The sequence below is a fragment of the Equus caballus genome, chromosome 14 (assembly GCF_041296265.1).
Source record: "Equus caballus isolate H_3958 breed thoroughbred chromosome 14, TB-T2T, whole genome shotgun sequence".
NCBI classification, from domain to species: Eukaryota; Metazoa; Chordata; class Mammalia; order Perissodactyla; family Equidae; genus Equus; species Equus caballus.
Window position 1 is genome coordinate 24,258,764 of NC_091697.1, and position 21,077 is coordinate 24,279,840.

Below are 21,077 nucleotides of genomic sequence, written 5' to 3' on the forward strand. Positions count from 1 at the left end.
GAGATGGTTTCAGGTGGAACCCGGACCCGGCAGCAAACAGCAGGAATCAGCGGGTGAGGGAGTGACTCCGTTCCACTTCTCCTTCAATTCTCTTGATGGAGTCTAGGAGGAAGGCTCATTTGTACTAGTAGGGCTTTCATCACCCACTAATCTCACTTGTTATTAAAGAGAAGAGCAGGCTTCAAGCTCAGCACCTTCTCCCAGCAACATGCCTGAGCTAGAACTTGCTTCTCACTGCTCTGAATTTTCTAGAAACCTTGAATTCATGGCAGGCAACACTGGTTTTCCATTTCTAGGGCTGAGGTAACATATTTACTTTTTTTTTTCAAACTCATCTACCAAGTTTTTACAAGTGGGTCTGTTTAAATAAAATATAAAGCTTCTAATAGTATGGGCGAAGGTAGATATGGCAAAAAGGGTGACAGTGGCCCAGGAGTGGTTCAAATTTGGCGAAGGCAGCTACGGGCTTCCTGAATCTGTGGCTGGGGAGTGCTACCATGGTGCACTGACATCAATGGGTGTCACAAAAGGACATGCCCCCTGCCGAGAAAGGGGGTGACAGAGCTCAGGCGGGGAGAACCAGACCCCCTTAGGGAAGAGCAAAGTCCAGGCCGGCCAGCCAACCAGCCGTGGAGAATCCTTCATGGAAACAGGATTTCACAACTGAAAGGAGTCTGCTCCTGTCACCACCACCAGGCCTTTCTACAAACACGTACTCATTTGTGTGGTCCCCATGCCACAACCAAGTCTCGGCTTACATTTTTCTCTACTGTGCCTCTTTCTCTTCCCCCTTCATCTCATGCCATCCTCCAAACGTCTCATTTCGAGGTCATTTGCATCTTACAGAAGCATTGCACAAACAGCACAGACAGTTCCCACACATCCTTCACCCAGCTTCCCCTAACGTTCACATCCGACAGAGCCTAGAAAACCACAGAAAAATTCTCAAAACTAAGAAATTAACCTTGGTACAATACCGTTAAGTAACGACAAAGTTAATCAGGATTTCACCAGTTTTTCCACTAATGTCCTTTTTTTTGGTCTAGGATGTAATCCAGGGTCTCACACTGTGTTTGGCTGTTGTGTCTCCTCAGTCCCCTCCAATCTGTGGCAGTTCCAAGGCTTTCCTTGTCTGTCGTGACTGCGACACTTTTAAGAGTGTTTGTCAGTTCTTTTGCGGAATCTCAAACTGGGTCCGTCTGACGTTTTCTGCTGATGTAGGGCAGGCCGTGCGTTTCTGGGAAGAATCCCACAGCGATGTGCCTTTCTCAGTGCACCCACCAGGGGACGGGATGTCCATATGTCTTACTACTGTGACGTGAGCCTTCATCAGTTGGCTGAGATGGGATCTGCTAGGATTCTCCACCGTACAGCTACTGTTTTCCCCTCTATAATTACTAAATACCTGGGAGGAGATACACTGAGACTATACAATATTTTGTTGCTGCTTAAACTCCTGCCCCTAATTTCAGCATCCACAGTGGATTTTAACTGAAACAATATTACTGTTCGAATGGTGATTTTCAAATTCCATCATTCTTTCTACATTTATTAATTAGAATACCTGTGACTCCCCCCCTTTTTTTTGGTCTTCAAAATAAAAGTCCTTGGCAGGAATTTATAAACGTTCCAGTGGGCAAAGCTGGCCTTGAGATAAACCATCTCTGACATTTCCACTGGAACAGTCCACTGCACCCCAGGACTTTTCTTGTTTTCCTCTTTTCTTCTTTCCTTCCTTCACCTCATCCTGCCCCACCCATCACCCTGATTTTTGGAGCTGGTGAGCACCAGTCCTGGTAATGTCAAAAAACACAGCTCCGCAGTGTACACGGAGTCTACTAGGCTGGAAATTCACACCTGGGCCTTAACACTTGCCTGATTTGTCAGTCCTAAGTACCTACTAAGCACCAGGCACTGTACTGGGCACCTTGACTTAAACACACTCTGATCTTTACACCAACTTTAGTAGGTCGGCAAGATGCTTCCCATTTTACAGATGAGGAAACTGAGGCTCATTCATTGAACTAACAAATATTTAGTGTCCACAAGTGCCAGGCACCCTGGGTGTTGGGGAAACAGGAGTGAGCAAGATGGACAAGGCCCATGAACTGAAGGACTTATGTGCTCAGGGAGGGACAGACAATACACCTTCTGATCAGCAGAAAGGAAAGGGGATCATGCTACACTTCAGGGTGATGTGATAGCGTGGCAGGGACTCTTCAGGCTGAGCGGTCAGGGAGGCCCCTCCCGGCAGAGACCCGAAGGACGGGGAGGAGCCAGCTGTGCTGAGAGCCTGAGAAGGGGCTTCCAAGCAGAGGGGAGGGCTGGTGCTCAGCAGAGGCTCTGAGGTGGGCGCACAGTCGACCTGGTCCAGAAGCAGCACTGCCTGCCGTGGCTGGAGCATGGGGAGGGAGATGGCACAGCATGAGGTCAGCGAGCAAGGTAGGACGGATCACGCAGGGCCTTGGGGGCTGGGAAAGGACTCTGGATTGTTCTCCATGGTGGATTTGAAGTAGAGCATTGAGTGCCCAGGAGCGGGGACCGAGGTTCACCCAGAGTGACCCCAGCCATCAGTGACAGAGCTGGGCGTCGGCCGAGGCTGGCCTAGCCCACGTCCACCCTAGCCAGGCCCTTCCTCCTCCACACAGCACTGGCCAGGCCCTCAGGCAGAGCTCCAGACACTGCGGAGCTCAGTGTCTGGCACTGGAATGCGTTTTTAAGCTCACAAAGAAACACAGGCGTGGCTAATGCCCTGGACCTCTTCCTCACACACTATCCCTCTGAACCTCCCCCTCCAGAACGACCTGCGCCCCGTCCTTCTCCTGTCCTGACCCCGGGACCCGCGCTCAGGACCAGCCCACGGCCTGCTCCTGCTCAGGCGCCTGCTGGCCTCCACGCTGCCACAGGAGCCTCGGAGCATCCGTTTCTTCCGCGGTTCTGAGAGGTGCACGCACGGCTCCCGTTTATGTGGCAAGCTCATGCTCACGCGGTGTGGTGCAGTGGTTAAGGGCACAGACTCAGGAGCCAGGAAGTCTGGGTTCAAATCTGGGCTCTGCCACCGTCTAGGTGACCCAGGGCAAGTTAGTTCCTGAAATGCAAAACGTTCACAATAGCTGATCCTACGCCCTCACAGGGGTGGACGTGAGGATTAAGTCAGCCAACAGACCCGAGAAGGCAGCGCAGGCGCCCTGACAGCACTACCTCAGCGTGGGCCTTCCCACTGCCATCGCCAGGGCCTTGTTCAAGCCTCCGCCGCGCTCCCAGCCCTCCCCGCTCCCCCGTCGGACTACTGCGTCCACTGCCTTATCCGCCTGGGAGCCCCCAGGACAGGGGCACGTGGGCTCAGCTCTGTCCCTGCCCCCTCCCTGGCACTGTATACCCACTGTTTGTTGACAGAATGAATAAGTAATGAACAAACAAGCAGGAGTCCGAACGGGTAACCGTGCGTCAGAGGTAAGACTAACAGCCTGCAATTACTCAGGACAAACACTTTCAACAGAAGTGTCTGTGGCAGAGCTGGGTGATTAAGACAAGGCTGCAGGCACAGCATAGCCCGCAGGCAAGACGCAGAGGGAGAAGAGCAATCGAGATAACAGAGCCAACAACACTCCAGAACCCCCAAGAACTGACTTCTGAGTTTGGCGTCAGGCAAAGCTGGCTTCTGAGTCCCAGAGCCACCACCTACCGGCCGTGCTATGGTCTTAGTGAGGCCACCGTGCACAGCGGGCAGGCTGCCCCCTACCCAAGGACACCTGACCGAGGCAGAGGGCGAGGGCTGGAATCCAGCCCAGGCCCAGCTGGAGGAGGCATGAGGGCCACATGGGGCTCTGGGGGACCCGAAGAAGCAGGGCTTTTAAAGCACCTCCCGCAGCAGCACCGGCTCCTAGAGCCTCAGTTCCAAGTCGCCGTGAGGACCGAGGAAGGCAGCCACACTTCCCGGGCTGTGGACGGCACTGTTCCCCCCGCGACACTTGTTAACGTCCTGCTTTCTGCGCCTGACACCTGGAACAGTGCCTGGCACACAGGAGGCGCTCCTCGTATCTGCCGGATGAGTGAACAAATAAATGGGCTAATGTGTTTAACAGACATCACTCCTGTCCTTTCCCCCAGCAGCCTGCAGATCTGGTCCCGATGCAGCGGGCTCTAAACTCTCGCAGCCCTCGGTCCGGAAGAAAGCAGAAAGGAGGGAGTCGGGGCGAATTTCGGCCTGGAATGCAGCCTTTTCAGGCAGCTGGGAAAAGCGATAAGGACGGGGCCAGGGAACCATGGGAATTGGGGGGGGACAGGCCCATTGACGCCGAGCACGAAGGCTGTGGCCCTGCCGGCGGAATGCAGGCTGGGCGTGGGCCGGGCCTGGGAGCGAAGTTCCTGAATGACTGGCTGGCCAGGCCGGGGCCTCAGTCCCCTCTTGGGAACCTGCACAGCCAAGAGCAGTGCTTCATCAAAACAGGAAAAATCATAGAGGAAAAATGTGCATGTAAGGGGACTGGTATTTACAGGGAACGGCCCTGCCTTGACCCAAGGACCGAAAGGAGGGACTGGGGGCCTGGGGACAAGACGGGGGCCTGCAGGGGAGCAGAGCCCTCCGGGCAAAGCCAGCCACTGCCCAGCCAGGCCTGGAGGATCCCGGAAGCTGAGGGCGAGCCAGGACTAGGTAGCATGAGAAGGCGGTGAGGGCTCAGAAGTCACGCCTCCAGAGCCAGTTCCCCAGACTCGGGCCTCATGGCTACACACGGAGCTTCTTCCTCGGTGCTACCCACCCAAAGGGCTTCAGGTCGGGTGCCTTCCCTGCGGCCACCTCAGGGCAGGGGAGCGCGGACTTGGCCCCACACACCTGGCAGGCAGCAGCCTCGGGATCTTGGGCGACTCCCGACTCTGTGCTCTTTCTCTGGACAAGAGGGCTCCCACCCAAGTCTGCAGGGCGCTGGGAAGGTCAGCTGAGATTTTGAACCTAGACCTGCGGGGCGCACAGTAGGGTCTAAGTAGACAGGCTTCCCCTGGTTCCTCGGGAGTGGCCTGGACTATAACCGTCACACCCACATGGCAGCCGGTGATCCAGCAAAGGCTCCTCCACCGCACCCCAAGCTTCGGGGATGCACAGCCTGGGGTCTGTGACTTTCTTCTGAACCAGCACAGGATTCTGGCCTCGCTAAGTGCAAGCCTTCTTGTGCGTGATCAAAGAAGGAGCTGGTGTGTGGCTATGCAGACCACCCCCTCCTCACTCAGACCTGCAGGAGGCTCCTGACTGCTCTGGTCTTTCCCTTCAGTCCAGAGTGAGCTTTGCAGACGGTCTGCTTAAAATACTTAAAGGGCCGAAGCTTCTCAAGATAAACAACTAATTCCTAATTGTCCCCTACCAGGCCCTCATGGCCTGGCCCAGCCGACACCTCCAGCTGGGGCACTCCTCAGCTTTCTGTCTGCTGCCACCTCCACCTGCTCACCTCAGGGCCTTTGCCCATGCTATTGCCTCCACCTGGGCGTTCTTCCTTTCAATGACCACTGAACTCAGTGTCTTTCAGATGGCCACTCCAACATCACTGCAGTGAGGTTTCCCCGGACCCTAGAACACTCAGGTCCCAGAACCTCCTGTTTTTCCCTTCACAGCCCACAGATCAACTGAGAAGTACAAATTTAATTGGATGTTTGATTTAATTGCTGAAACCGAGGACTCCAGGATGGCAGGAGCTGTATCGCTCTCATTCACCCCTTGATGGCCGGGGCCTAGTGCAATGACCAGCATCAATGTCTGTAAATAAACAAGTGAGTGAGTGAGTGAGCGAACAAACAGCCTGCGGGGTGACAAGTGCAAGGGCAAGTAAAGCAGAGAGCAGAGGGGCAGGCCCAGGTCTTACTGCTCCCGCTCCAGGGACTACAACGGCAGGAGGAAGACAAGAAGCAGGGGGGAGAGCTGAGTCAGAGGTAAGGGCTTCCCAGGTTCCCAGGGGACGAGACCCCAGGAGGCGGGGGTCAGTGACCTGGGGCCACAGTGGGCCACCGCTGACAATTCCTGAACACCATCTCACTTTGCCTCACAAAACGCTTGGAGGGAGGCACTATTATTAGCCCATTGTCACAGATGAGGAAACTGAGTCCCAGGGGGAGAAAGGCCCTGCCTGAGGTCCCACAGCTGGGATGGGGTGGGGCCAGGCATCCCTGTAAGAAAGCGAAACAAAGTGATAAGCATCTCCTGAAAATGCTGGGGCAGAACTGCTCACACTTTGAGCAAGTAAACATAGTCAAGTGGGAACGCACTGGACTGCCGCAGGGACACCAGCCGAGGACCCCCATCCAGGCCCACGCCGAGCGCAGCCCCTGCACCTGCCCGCTGAACCCCAGCTTGGCCCTAGGGGCAGGCTCATCTAGACCCATCCTACAGACGAGGGCACTGACGCTGACAGGAGTTCCTGCTACACCTAACTCGAGATGCCTAAAACGTCACAGGGATTCTCTTTACTGTACTATTTTAAGGAACTTCAACATACATCAACAAGTCCCCAAGGTCTACTAGTGGCCCCGGGGCCCCAACACTATTTTCCAAAAAGCTTTTAAATTCCCCGGCTGTGAATTTCCTGCCGTGGGGTTTTCAGGGCCCTAACCCTTGGCCGCAGTTCCCCCAGTGCCGCCCAAACGTCTGCCATGTGCTTTAGGCATTTGATATGCATGAATTCAGTCTCAGTCTCAGGTCGGCCTCCAGTCTGTCTTCTGTCACCATGAGAGTCTGAATAAGGAGCAGTCATCCTGTCAGGGAGAACACACCCCCCACGTTTCTGGGGAACACACTAACCCATGCCACTGGGCTTTTTCTGTTCCCCTTTGTCCATGCCCTAGGGAGTTTTTGCATTCACTTGACCGCTTTCTTCTTCCTAAGCACTGCCTTTGCTCAAGAACCTGCTATGGCTCCCCAGTGCCTGATGCAAAACATGCAGACCCAGAGCCAGGTCCACAAACTAGGCCCACCTCCCCTGCCTGTTGGTGGCCCCACTCCTTCCCACACTGCTGCCCCTGCCCCCCCAATCTCTCATCAGGCTGCAGAGCCTCTCGCTAGAACACCATACCTTCCCCTCCACTGATCCCATCCCAACTCATCTCTCCAGTGTCTCTCTTCCAGGAAGCCCTCCCAACTCACTCCCTGCCTGTGCACGTTCTGCCACCTGCTTCTTTTCTGGTCCAGCAGCATTGCCTACGTGGCCTCAACTCCTCTCCGGCCTGTGAACAGACCTCACCTTCCCAACAGGACTCTGCTTCTTGTGAGCAAGACTCAGGTCCCCCCGCCTGGACTTGGCCTTCCAGCCTCGTCACAGCTTCTCCGGCCTGGCTGCTGACCCAGCTCACGCTCAGTCCAGCCTCTCACAGAAACGACACTGCCCACCCGCTGGGGACACAGTGGGCCTTGTCACTGATAAGGCTCTTTTCTCTGGCCTCAAGTGCTGTCAAATTTCCTCCTGCCAACAGGCCACGAACTAATTCACTGGTCCATTGTCCTTTTTTTAATAGAATAGGATGTGACACAATTTAGTAAGTGATACTTTATTAGCTGAAGGTCAACATTTTCAAAACATCAAGTCCATGTGGAAAATGTGAATCAGAGGCCTCTTGGCAGAGACCGGACACCACAAGAGCCAGCGGCTGCCAGCCTGGCCCCTGCTGGGCTGCACCCAGGCCGGGGTCCGGAGCACAGCCCGTGCGGCTGCCCACACCACAGACGGAAGCCGGTCCCCTGCTCAAACTTGTCCTCACTGTGCTGAGGGTCAAGGGCTCACTTACCACACCTGCAATGAGTCTCCAGTTTGCCATGTGCCACGGCTCACTCCTGCCTCTGCCTCTGGATGGCTGTTCTCCTCGCCTGGCGTCCACCCAGCTCCGCTCATCACTGAGGTCTTGGGGTGGCATTGTGGGAGGGCCCTTCTTGAACCCCGTATGAAGTTCAATCAGAACATCCCCAGAGACCCCTGGATGCTTTTGCTCAGAAAACTCTTGATTATTTAGTTGCCCACCTCCCCTGTTGGAACGGAAGCTCATGAGGAGCTACCGTGTCCGTGGTGTGCAGCTCGATGCCCCACCCCCAGCACAGAGCGTGGCACGCAGTCGCTGCTCACAGGTGACTCTGACACGAACGGATGAGCAGAGGTGCAAACTAGTTGTGGCCGGGAGTGAGACCTTCTTGGCAGAAGTGCTCTGTGTGGGACTTCTGGCCCAGCCAAGCTGCCAGCGGAGAAGTGCAGAGCATGTCGGACGCTGTGTTCCCCGGATCCAGACCAGGTACAGCTGACTGGTGTGCGGCTCCCTCTCCCGCCTCCACTGCCCTCCTGGAAACCAGCCTCACGGCCTCTGCCCCGCAGTGTCCTGGTGTTCTGAGAAACGTCCCTTGGGTTCAGGCGAGGTGGCAGGAGGTACGGTGAGCTGTAGCCGCAGCCCACCGTCAGCCCCTCCCAAGGCGGCCGCCCCATGCTCGGCTGGCCCCCAGGAGCACCGAGCCCAGGCAGCGCTCTGAAGGGGTCCGTTTCAGGAGCCCAGACCCACGGCGGCTGAGCGTCCACGAGAGGTCCCCCCAGTGTTTGCATCTCTAAAATGGGGACAGAGCAAGCCTGCCCCCAGCATCCTGAGAGACCCTCCCCTCTAAGGAGACGAGAGGGCACTGCTGTAAAGCACACACACGTCTTTTCCGTGTTTCTGCTTTTGTGACAAATCCCATGAGGAACAATAGCAACAAACCCATTTTCACTGAACCCTAGGAGTGTGACACGACCGACCGCTTAGGGAATTTTCACAACCTCCCTCTGAGGTGGGTACCATTACCCTCCCCACCTCACAGCTGGGGAAACTGAAGGAAGCCCAGAGGTGATGTGATTGGCCGAGGAGCAAACAGCAGGGCCAGAGCACAAACCCGGGGTTCCCGCTTGGGTCTCCCACTCTCCTGATCATTACCACGGCCCAGAGAGGATGTTTAAAATACAGAGGCTGCAGCCCTGATGTCCCATGACACGGTCTCCGGGCGGGGCCCTGGCGATCTGCATTTGAACCAGCAAATTGCCCTCAGCCAGCTGTGAGCCCTGGGCCTCAATTTTCCCATCTGTGAAAGGGGTGATTCCTTCCCCACAGGCTGTTCTGGGGTCATGCGAGGGGAATGCTGGGTATGTGTTCTAAACACAGCCCAGAGGTGCCTGGCAGGAGGTTCCATGGAGGAAGACGCCTCTGGGCAGCCCACCAGCCCCTCCACCTCCACCTCAGGGGCCCTTGGGCTATAAAGGGCCCTCTGAAGATGCCCATACACCTCTGCGGGGCTGCAGCCAAGGCTCTTCCGGCTGCCTCCACCTGAGGCAGTAGCAGACCGGGGAGCCGCTCACAAGTCACCAGGTGGGCTGGGCCAGGGCACACGCCTACGCAGCCTATCTTCTGTGCATTGTCTTTCCAGGCAAGAGCAGCACGCGGCAAACCGGCTGAGCTGGGGGCAGGGTGGACACCAGGACTACATCGCACACCCCACACCGGGGACCCCACAGGGTGACACCAGCTGGGGCACTTGATGGCCACCTCGTGGGCCTGCAGCAAAGACACACACACGTTTCACACACGTACACGCCCACATGCACACTTGTATCCACAGGCACTTCTCTGACAAACAGGGGTGGCTCCCCCTGAGGTCCTCTCCCTTGGCCAAACCCGCATGCCCTCTCTCTTCTGGGCCGTTGCTGCCAGCACGCTCGGGTAAAGATTCCAAAATGACCATTGTAACACTGTCACCTGCAGGGCCAGAGTCCCACGTGGCAGCTGTATCAAGGTTCACACACAGAAATACCTGTGCAAACTAAATAACACTCACAGCCACGTGTTCTGGGCGCTGACCACGGCAGGGCCACGCTGAGCGACGTGCCGAGTTATCTCATTGAAGCGCCACTGCCGCCCAGCAGGAAGGCGTCATCACCATCCCCGCAGATGACCAGGGCGGGCTGCTAGCAAATCAGAGAGCCTGCAAGGAGCAGAGAGACAACTCAAACCCAGGAGGGCTCTGCTCGTTCACCACTTGACGTAAGAGCCTTTAGTGTGCCCGGCACTGTCCTAGGCCCTGGGGACCCCTGGGGGCAGAGCATGGCACCGATGGCCCAGTGGGAGACTTGGAGACCAAGCTCTTAACCCTGGTGTCCACTCTTCCAAAGGCCACCGGCTCCTTCCAAAAGGAGACTTCCCTGCCTGGGGCCCTGGCATCCGCTGCTGGAAGGAGGCCCTCTGAAGACCCTGTGAGGTGGTGGTCCAGATTAGATGACATCAGCCAGCAGAAACCTGGTCCTGTAGGTTAGTCTACTGACACAGGCCCCGGGCAGACCGCACCAGCGTACTGGAAAATCAAGAGCCACTTCCGACCTCGCTCTCCTCCTCTCTGTTCCTTCCCGGTGGGGTGGCCTTCAAGAATCTTCAGGCACTGGGCTCACCGTGGAGGCAGCAGACATGCAACACTGCCCACCCCCACTGCCCCGAGGATGGCAATGCACCTGATTCTTTGGCAGTTTCCCTTTGGCAGGCGTAGACTCAATTATACTAGTCTCTGTTTGGGGTTTCCAGACACAGGCCTATCTCTCCAGGAATCTTTCCAGGACCATCTCTTAAAGATCTTAGGCAAATCTCCCACTTGGGGATGGAATCCTATCGGCCACTGACATTCATGGAGCGCTTACCATGTGCCAGGGCACACATTTGAACCACCTATTAGTCTCATCTTGCAAATGAGGAAAGTAAGGCACTAAGAGGTGTAGTAACTCGCCAGGTCACAGAGCTGGTAGTGGAACACCTGAGCCCTGGGGTCTGTCTCAGGAACCTGGACTCTCAAACTCCATCGCCTCTCTATTAGGTCACGTCGATTCGGTTTCTTTGCAAGTGTCCTCACGTTTCAGAAGTTTTCGGGGTGCCTGAGGCCCCTGAGCTGACTCCCCTCCCTGTCCAGGCCCCGGGCCTCTGACCTGGCCCACATACCTCCCCACCCAGTTACAGGGTCCCATGGCTTTGTGCAGCCCAGCTTCTGCCTGAGGCCTGTTTCCCCTCAGGCCGCCTCATCCCCACAAGCTGCCTAAAAGAACTAGGGTGCAGGTCTCACAAACGAGGGGAAGTGCTGCGTGTGAGGCAGCAGGGAGTGTGGGGGGCAGGAAAGCGAGTGCCCCATCCACAAGGCGGCTGCTCTTAGCAGCAGCTGCGAGCTGCCACGTGGCCACAGAGGCCAGGAAACCCCATTTTTTTTAGAGGCACTGGAAATCCAGTTTTTTATGTGAGATTTCCTAATTTGAAAATGCTTGCATTGAACTCAAAATTTTTTTAAATCTGAGGACCAAATAATCACATCTGTGATTGGGCAGAATTCCAGCCCCCATGCTGCCAGTTTACAATCTCCGTTTTAGAAGATCATGTCTGTCGGGAAGTTTCACAAATGGGGGCAGAGAGCAGAGGAGCCGTGACATTGAATTAGGACCCACTATGAGCCAAGAGCTGTGGGAGGCTCTCTCCTGAATCCTGCACAGCAACCCTGTGGGGTCAGGGTTCATGGTCCCATTTGTAGATCAGAAAGCAGGCTCAGAGGGGTGAAGTGAACTGCCCAAGGACAAACAGCGAGCGGCCAGGATCAGGACTCAGGTGCACCAGGCTCTGAGGCACAGCTGCCCCAGGTCTGCCTGGCAGCACGCAACTGCGGCTCTGAGAGTGCGGGGCAGGCGGAGGGCCAAGCGTGGCAATGTGCCCATGTGGCCCCGCTCCGAGGGGCCTGAGCAGGCGGGGCGGGGCGGGGTGGCAAACCTTCTCATCCAGCCTTGACTCAGGGTTAGCTCAGCTCTGACAAGCACCTGGCTTCGCTGTGACCCAGTTTCGCAGCATGGCCAGCCGAGCGAGCCGGGAAGGTCGGCAGTCGGGAGCGGAAGCGGCCCTGCCACAGGGCCTGCAGGGTGAATCTGGGCAGGGCTCTCAGCTCTCGGAACCCCAGCTCGATTCCAAAAAGGAGGGGCCGGCTCCATCCATCTTGAGGCCCTCCCAGCTCCCAGGCTGCCGTGACACCTAACGCAGGGCAAACCGCTCCACCTGTCTTCCCGCCTGTGAAACGGGGCAGGTGAGAACCCCACCTCCGGGGTTTGCCGTCAGAACAGAACACAGTGGTGTATTCACGGAGCCCAGCCCTGAGCCGCTCACATCACTGACTTCCAGCATCACCGCCACTGAACCGTCTAGCACCTGCGGCTTCTCACTTCCTCCCTCCACAGAGCCAGGTCGGTCCTCTGCACCAGGGACAAAGAGGGGCAAAACCCACAGCTGCGTCACTGACAAGGATCTGGGGACCCAACACCCAGCAAGACACAAACGCCTCCCGTGTAAACTAGAAAAAGCATGGGATTCAGGTTCAGAAAAGTCACTTTCCTGCAGCCGCTTTGTAGCTGCATGACCCCTCTGGGCCTCAGTGTCCTCGTCTGCAGAGAACAGCACCATCCCCAGGGCACACGCATCTCCTAAGGGGTCTCTAAACTCTCAAGTCCCACGTGATGCTCTGTGATAGTCATTACTAAGTCAATGAAGATTTGTGGTTCTCGGTGCCAGAGTTACACCTGCATCATAATGGGGAGCCTTCCTCAGGCCTTCCCCAGCTCACCTGGTCCTAGCAATCACTGAGGACACCCTTAAAAATACAGATTCCCGGGCCCATCCCAGGCCCACTGGACTGGGGGTAGGGGTGGGGGCAGCACAGGGCCCAGGAGATTAGGGAAACCTGCCAGTTCGAGAGAGAGCAGAATTGTTCAACTGAAACTGAAAATCAGGCATCTTGGATCTTCCAGGTCAGGCAGGTTAATAAAGCATTGCTTGCTGGTGGTCAGAGAGCCCTGAGTTTAGGGACCAGCTCTGACAATTGGCCAGCTGTGTGACTCTATGCCAGGTCCTCAACCTCTCTGAGCCTGTTTCCTCAAAATGGGAACAATTAGGCTAACCGCCCAGGCTGGGGTGAGTGTGGAACGTCAGGTGTCCCTCCCTCCCAACTTCCCCACCTCAGATTCTGGGCCATTTCAAGCAAGTGGAGCCAGCGGGGGTGGGGGTACCCAAGGCCTCCCGTTGGGACAGGCAGCTGGCCACATGCTCCCACTGTGGGAGGACCTGAGTGTGTCTGACTTCCCAATTCCTCAGGACACAGTTGGGAGCAAACAATTTCCATCCCCACTGCTAGAGAAATAAATCCTTCCTAATACACTTACACCCTTAGAAGAAAACCAGCAACGCTTTCCAAACACAAAGAGATGCAGCAGCAAAGCACCCAATCCGGCAGGGCTGGACCCTCGGCCAGGTCTTGGGGGACTCTCCTCTCGTTTGGGGTTCCAAGCTGTTTTGTGGGAGTGCAAGTTGGGGGAGCACGGGCCCCATAGCCACAGATTGGGCTCTGATCTGAGCTGGACTGGCCCCTCCTTCCTGCCTCTCTCCTTCCTCCATTTAATACCTGTTGTCTGAGCACCTGCTGGGTGCAGACCCAGCACTCAGCAGCAGGATCCAGTGATGAGCAAATGGATTTGGTTCCTGCTCTCAAGAGCTTACACTCCATCAAGACAGACAGATGTTAAATGACCAATGCACACACAAACCATAGGAATTGTGCTAAGTGACCTGAAGGACAGGTCCAGGTGTGACAGAATGGGACAGCCAGGGACAGGGTGGGGGCAACCCAAATCAGACAGAAGAGGCAGTCTGGGCAGCTCCCTGGAGGAGGAGCACCGGTTGGCCAAGCTAACCCAGTCATCTCCTCCTCCACAAACTCTCTCACCCCATCTCCTCCTTCCCCCTCAGGACCCACCACAATGGAAAACAAACATCTGTGCAATTATTTGCACACTGTCACTCTGCCCATCTTCCCCACTAGCCTGGAAATGCCATGAAGGTAAGGACGATGTCAGTCTCATTTTCCCTGGAATCTTCCCCAATAGGTCTCTGAGTGAGTAAGTGAATGAACAAATGAATGAACGTGCAAACCCGCTTCCCTGGGCCTTGACCTCCCCTCCCCACGGTGGGAATAACCAGGCTCCTGGGCCAATGTTGCTGGGAGATGGGGGCACACTGCCTGTTCTCGTGGGTGGGGCTGCGTGCTGTTATAACGTGGGGTGGGTGGGATGTGAGGGGGGAATTAGGAGCAGGAGAGAAAGTGGGACTCCTGTACCTGGTGAAAAAATCACGCGTGGGGTCAAGAGGACAAGACAACGGCGGAAAGGCATGTGGGGGCACAAGGGAGGCCCCCTTGAACAGCACACGGCTGAGCACCTCCCCAGGTGTTGGCACGACGGATGCTGTCACTGGACAAATCTTATGTCACCCATTGGGCCAGCAAATGGTGACAAGTCCCCAGCCATGCTCAGGACTGCCTCCTGACTTCCCAGCTCCTCGAAGCAGGCCTGGGAGGCCGGCTTTCCTGTGCAAACACCGCCACACGTACCAGGCAGGAGATGAGGGACACTGACAGAGAGATGGGAGGGCAGCATGAATACACAAGACCCCTGCCCAGTGGGGTGGCATCTTCCCCGACCAGAGATGGCCAGGGACAATGGAAGAAGCACTCAAGTTGACAGTGTGGCCCTTGGAGGTTGGGGGTTCATGCCCTGCCCTCAGTCTCAGTTTCCCCATGGGTAAAGCGACACCATTAATTCCTCCCTCTAGATCAAGGTGACCAAGGTGCAAACCTCAAGGATGAGCGCTGAGGTGAACGGGTGATTTCCACCCTTCACCTCTCCCTGCACCGAGTTTCGGATTTGTCTGTGCACAGATTGTGTGCTGGTTGTCCCCTACGCCAGCATTTCCCAAAGTGCGGCACCCATGCCACCAGGGGGACCTGGGGTGATTTCAGGGCAATACTGGGACCTGCTTAAATGGCAGGCGTCACAGTGAGAAGGCTGTTTCCTTTCCGGTCTCATTTGAATGTTCTGAGGACATAAAGAGAAAGTCTCAGATGGGCACTGTTCGGTCTCCAACCTCCCATCTCTCCAGCACCTGCTGACATCCCTTCTTTAACAGACCCAGCAACTTGAGCCAGAACTGAACAACTCTGCATAATATCTATCTGTGGCAGGTGGTACTGCTTTTCCATTTTCAAAGCTGTTATAAAGTTAGCTTTTGTAAATAAAAATGTTAAGTTCAAAAACTGAGTAACTTAAAGAAAAAATTATTAGGTAAATAACATGTGTTGTTTAGGAATATGCCCCAAATTATGAAGATGGTACCAGAATGGTGGAGGATTAAAAATGGGCTGAAGTTTACCATAGCAGAGACGGTGACAGGAGCATCAAAGCCCGCTCTTTCCTCTTCCTCCCGGGCACATGGCGAGACCTGGTCTCCTGACCACTCCTGGAGCCACGTGAGGCCAGGTCCCCAAGTTCAGGACAAGGAAACATGAGAAGTGATGGTGCCACAACCAGACCCTCTCCGCAGCCCTCCGTGTCCTCCCACTGCCAGGCCTCAGAGGGGATCCCACACACTCTCCGGGAGGACAGGGCCACAAGATGGCAGGAGCCTGGGTCTCTGGGTACCTGAGAGGGACAGAGCATCCCCAGCCCCTGGGACTTCACATGAGTGAAAAGTGAACTGTTGCATCAAATCACTGAGATTTTCAGGTTGTTTATAGGAATTAGCTGATTTAGGCTAATATAAAAGGGGCATTTCTAGTCTAATTTCCTGCCAACTTGGGACTCTTCTATGACAGCCTGGACGTCCTGGTGCTTTTTTCTGTAATGAATAATTACTGAGCCCCTAACAGGTGCCAGGCACAGGTGTAAGGGCTTTACAGAGCCGAGCTCAACTCTTCCTCGCGGCAGTGCTGGGAGCCAGGCACTATTGATTAATAGGCCTGTCTTTCAATGAGGTGACCAAGGCCCAGAGTGGTGAAGCACCTGGCCTGCAGTCACACATTTAGCAAGTAGTGAAGCTGAGACTGGAACCCAGGACTGTCAGAGACGCACCAAGCCCTTACATTGCCACAATGCCCACAGCCTCTGCTGAGCATATCACCCAGGGCTGCCGTGCCCCGACTACACAAGACCCCTCGTGTAGGGCCTCGCTGGGTCCTGCAGGAGACAGCACAAGTGTGACCTTGCCATGGCCTGGAGCCCTGCAAGTGAGACAGGAAGGGAGCAAGGGAGGCACGTGGCATAGGGCATGATGGAGACAGGAGGGGCCAGCACAGTCAGGGAGGGCTGCAGGAAAGCACGGGGCAGTGGGAGGGCAGGGGGCATCCCCACTTAGGAAGAACAGGGAGGGCTTCTTGGAGGAGGTGGTGCTTGAGGCTGGCTGCGGAGGGCGGGTGAGATTTCATCTGGCATGGTTGGGTGGGGACACGCTGTCTCACCTACAGCCAACAGCACCTCCTGGATCCTCAGGAATGAGCTCAGGGCAGGCCCGCCACCCTGTCTATCACAAGTGGCCTAAAAGACTCACGCCCACTCCTTAAAACCCTTCCCTGAGCCGGGTGAAACACTCCTAGTCCTTCCAAGCCTCCTTCTATGGGCCTCGCTATCAACTCTTCTTCCAAAGGGCACGGGGCATAATGGAAAGATTGGGGGAGGGGGGACCACTCCATATCACGATACCTCCTACCCCCTCAGGAGTGATACACAGCCCACCGCAGCGGGGCGTGCACCGATGGAGCAGAAAGAGGTGCTGTTAAGTCACGTGAGACAGCCCAAGGGATTCTAGGAGCTGGTGGTCCACTTCCCCGCAGCGGGGCCAGCCTACAGCAAGGAGGGTGAGGACAACGACAGCCGACCAGTGAGGAGTGATACGGGGGGAGCCTGAGAAACGCCGCCTGAACCAGGTGCTGAAGGTCCAGACCACCTGAGACGTCACACGGATGTCAGATGCCCCCGGTGGATGAACTGAGAAGGGTGCTCCACCCTAACCCAGTCCAATCGTGAGAAAGCCTGGCACAAACCGAGGCTGGGGGACATTCTACAGCACACCCGGACAGTGCTCCTCAGGACTGCCATGGTCAGGCAGAACAAGAAACCGAGGAACTGTCCCCAGCCCGAGCAGACCGGGCAGTCATGACCACGAACGCAGTGTGGGACCCTGGAGTGGATCCTGGAGCAGGAAAAGGACATTGGTGGAAAACAGGTGAAATCCAAATTAAGTCTGGAGTGTAGTCCATGAGAACGTGCCAGTGTCAGGGGCTCAGTTGTGACAAATATGGTAACATACGGTGTGACCCAAGGTGAAAATGGGATGGAGGTATCTGTATATCTTTACGACTTTTCTGTAAATCTAAATTATTCCAAAATAAAAAGTGTATTTGAGAAAAAAAGAAAGAGAGAAAAGCAAAATGCCAGAACTAAAACATCAGTCCCACAAGATTGGGGGGCAACAGCTGTCTGGCTGGCTCAGTGCTCTATCCCAGCTTCTAGAACACCGCCAGGCACACAGTAGGCCCTCAATGAATATGTTCAATGATCCAATGACTTCACCACCACAGCTCGCTCCCGGATTGTTGACAGTGGCTCCAAAGGGCAGGATGGCCAGCCCAACCCTCCCCCACAGGAGGGGCTGCAGCTCTGCCCGGCTGCCCAGCAGGGGCTCAGCTGCCCACAGATGCGCACAGTGACAGGAAATGCACCCAGGCCTGGCCTTCTCCCCAGGGACCCAGAGAGCCCCCCCCCCCGCCCCCGCCCCAAGGCTTCCATCACAACCAACCGTAAACACAGCTAAGTAGACAGCAGCTGATGTGGGGTGCCCATGGAGCGGCCCCAATAAGATCAAGACCATAACACTCCCCTCCAGGGCATTTTTGCTCCGGGAAAGCGTGGTTAAGAAAGCCAGCTCTGGTGTCACACACAGAGCACTCGAGTCTCAGCCGTGTCATCCATGGTTTGTGTGACCTTGGCCAAATCCTGTCCCCGCTCTGTGCCCAGCATCCTCATCAGGCAGCTGGGAACGAGGCCTGGCTCCTGCCTCACATGAGGATGAACTGAAGGAACCTGAGGAAGGCCTTCGGCCTGGCACTTGATAAATGGGGCTACTGCGGGCACCACTGTCATCACAGCACAGCCCTGGGAGGTCACCCGAAGAGACACCCTGGGGGCTGAAGGTATTAAAGGGTCTGGAGCAGTGGAGCGTCACTCAGCTCGGGCTGTGGCCAGCCCTGGGGCAGCCGAGGACGAAGGCCAGGTCCAGTGGCAGAGCTGGCAGTGCCATCCCAGTGCCCTTCAGGGGGGGAAGCCCAGCTGCCAGGCCTGGAGGAACCGTGCCCCGAGGGGCCTCTGCCCAACCTGTGGGTCCCACCCTCCTCTGCCTCCGCCTCCAAGGCCGTGCCCAGCAGACCACCGCCCGAGAGCCCAGGGGCTCCACCCCAAGTCCTGTCCACCGGCTGGCATATGCTGGCCACACTGGTGCGTATGACACACAGGCTGCACGCTGCTAGCCACAGACCGTCATCAGCCCTCAGAAGGCTTTGGTTTGGCCTAGCATGAACTATTTTCACACAGTTTAGAAGATTTTCGTCATTTCTGCAAAAATTGGGGAATCTGTGGGGCAACAAGCCACAGAGCTGCCCTGGAGCTGCCCCTTCCAGATGTCCGGTGGGCACAGGCCATGCCAAATCGCCCACCGAGGCACCCGCCTGGGCCCTGGGGGCAAGCGGGGTGTGACTGACCATCTTCTCTCTCACCATAGATTAATGCCCTGGTGTCTGGGGTTACCGCGTGGGCGCCACTCAGAAAGAGGAGTCCGGCTCCAGGTGTAATCACCCCAGGTGTTCTCCCGTGAGCAGGTCCCCGGTTTCACCAGGTCCACCCACCAGATGACCTTCTGCAGAGGTCTACCAGGGCTCGGCAAGGAGCATGGGGCCAGTGCCGCCAGAGTGGGCCAGGAAGGGGGAGACACACCCTATCTCTAAGCCTGCTTATCTCGCATTCCACATGAGCTCCTCTCATCCTCACGAAACCCCTGCAAGGAAAGTGTGAGCACCCCGATCTACAGATGAGGGAAACTGAGGTTCAGAGAGACCAAGTGTCATGTCCAGGGTCCAGGCTAGTAAACACGGGGAAGGGACTCGAATCCAGAGGGATGTGCTGAACGAGCACAACGTGAGTGTCTGTTCCGAGGGCGGCCTGGCAGCCGGGGAAGCATGCTGTGGGCAGCCCTTGGAGGGACTTGGCAGGGTCGGCCCTCCACCTAGCGCTTCCCCCCCGAAGACCTGGAGTCACTTTCTCCTCACGGTGAATGTACTCTTGGACGCAGCAAAACATCCAGAGGCCAAAGACACCAGGATGCCCCAAAGTTCTCAAGGGACATTTTGGTTAAATTCTATATGTCAGTGGCTCCTGGTGTGAAAGCAGGAGAGAGGAGGGCAGAGAGGGGAGGAGAGAGAAGACCTGGTGGGGAATCATAAAAATCAATGATGGTAGAGTATCGGCAGGCAGGATGGCCCCGGGTGAAGCTTCCCAGCTCGGGAACCACAGACCCAGGTTCCAGCCTGAGCAGTGCACCTGCCCTGCTGTGTGCCCTGGGCCAGCCACCCCCAGCTGGGAACCCGGCTTCCTGTTTTAAAACTGAATAAAACAGGGGCCAGCCCAGTGGCGCAGCGGTTAAGTTCACACGTTCCGCGACTCGGCAGCCTGGGGTGCCCCAGTTGGGATCCTGGGTGCGGACATGGCACCATTTGGCAAAAGCCATGCTGTGGCAGGCGTCCCACGTAAAAACTAGAGGAAGATGGGCACGGATGTTAGCTCAGGGCCAGTCTGCCTCAGCAAAAAGAGGAGGATTGGCAGCAGATGTTAGCTCAGGGCTAATGTTCCTCAAAAAATTAATTAATTAATTAAACAGACAAAAAACTGAATAAAACAAACAATTAACAGGGTGAAAAAGCAACCTTTTCACCAGGAGAAAATAACTGTGAACTATATATTTGAAAAGGGGTTAGTATCCAAAATATACAAGAAACTCCTTCAACTCCACAGCAAGAACAAAAACAAAAAAACACCAAACAACCTGATTAAAAACTGGGCAAAGGACTTGAATAGACCTTTCTCCAAAGAAGTATGGTATGGCCCACAAGCACATGAAAAGATGCTCAACATCACTAATCACCAGGGAAATGCAAATCAAAACCACAGTGAGATATCACCTCACACCCATTAAGATGGCCATTATCAAAATTAATCAACAATAACTAGTGTTGGTGAGGATGTGGAGAAAGCGAAGCCCTTGCACACTGTTGGTGGGAATGTAAATTGGTGCAGCCACTATGGAAACAGCATGGGGGCTCCTCAAAAAATTAAAACAAGGGCTGGCCCGTAGCCAAGTAGTTAAAGTTCCACACATTCCGCTTCGGCGGCCGGGGTTCGTGGGTTCAGATCCCGGGTGCAGACCTGCTCCACTCATCAGCCACGTTGTGGAGGCAACCCACATACAAAGTGGAGGAAGAATGGCACAGATGTTAGCTCAGGCTTAATCTTCCTCAAGCAAAAACAACAACAAAAATTAAAACTAGAAATATAATATGATCCAGGAATCCCACAACTGAGTGTGTATCCAAAAGAGCTGAAATCAGGCTCTTGAAGAGACATCTGCACCCCCATGTTCGTTGCAGCATTATTCACAATAGCCAAGATATGGAAACAAGCTAAAAGTCCATGGATGGATGAATGGATAAAGAAAATGCAGTACATACACACAGCGGAACATTCTTCAGCCTCAGAAAAGGAAATCCTGCTGTGCGCAACAACACGGATGAACCTAGAGGACATGATGCTAGACGAAATACGCCAGTGACAAAAGGACAAATACAACATGATATTCACTTAGATGAGGCATCTAAAATACTTAAACTTATAGAAATAGAAAGTAGGACGGCGGTCGCCAGGGGCTGGGGGAAGGGGAAATGGGGAGTGGCTCTTCTACAGGTACAAAGTTTCAGTTACACAAGATGATTCTGCTGTGCAACATTGTGCCTCTAGTTAACAACACTGTATCATACACTTGAAAATTTGTTAAAAGGGTAGATCTCATCTTAAGTGTTCCTACCACAATTTTTACAAAACTGAATAGTGTGATGATAAAGTGATAGCATGAGAGTTTCTTGGGGTGAGGGAACTGTT

The 21,077-nt window shown here is 55.3% G+C and overlaps 1 protein-coding gene and 1 long non-coding RNA gene across 2 annotated transcripts in view; one reads left to right on the top strand and one right to left on the bottom strand.

Annotated features, from left to right (window-relative positions):
• ERGIC1 (endoplasmic reticulum-golgi intermediate compartment 1) overlaps positions 1-21,077 on the bottom strand; it is a 102,481-nt gene that overhangs the window by 74,740 nt on the left and 6,664 nt on the right. The window lies entirely within an intron of this gene.
• Positions 2,251-4,447, top strand: LOC138917254 (uncharacterized). The gene is made up of 2 exons (XR_011424997.1): positions 2,251-2,442; positions 2,799-4,447. It is a non-coding gene; the product is annotated as an uncharacterized lncRNA (long non-coding RNA).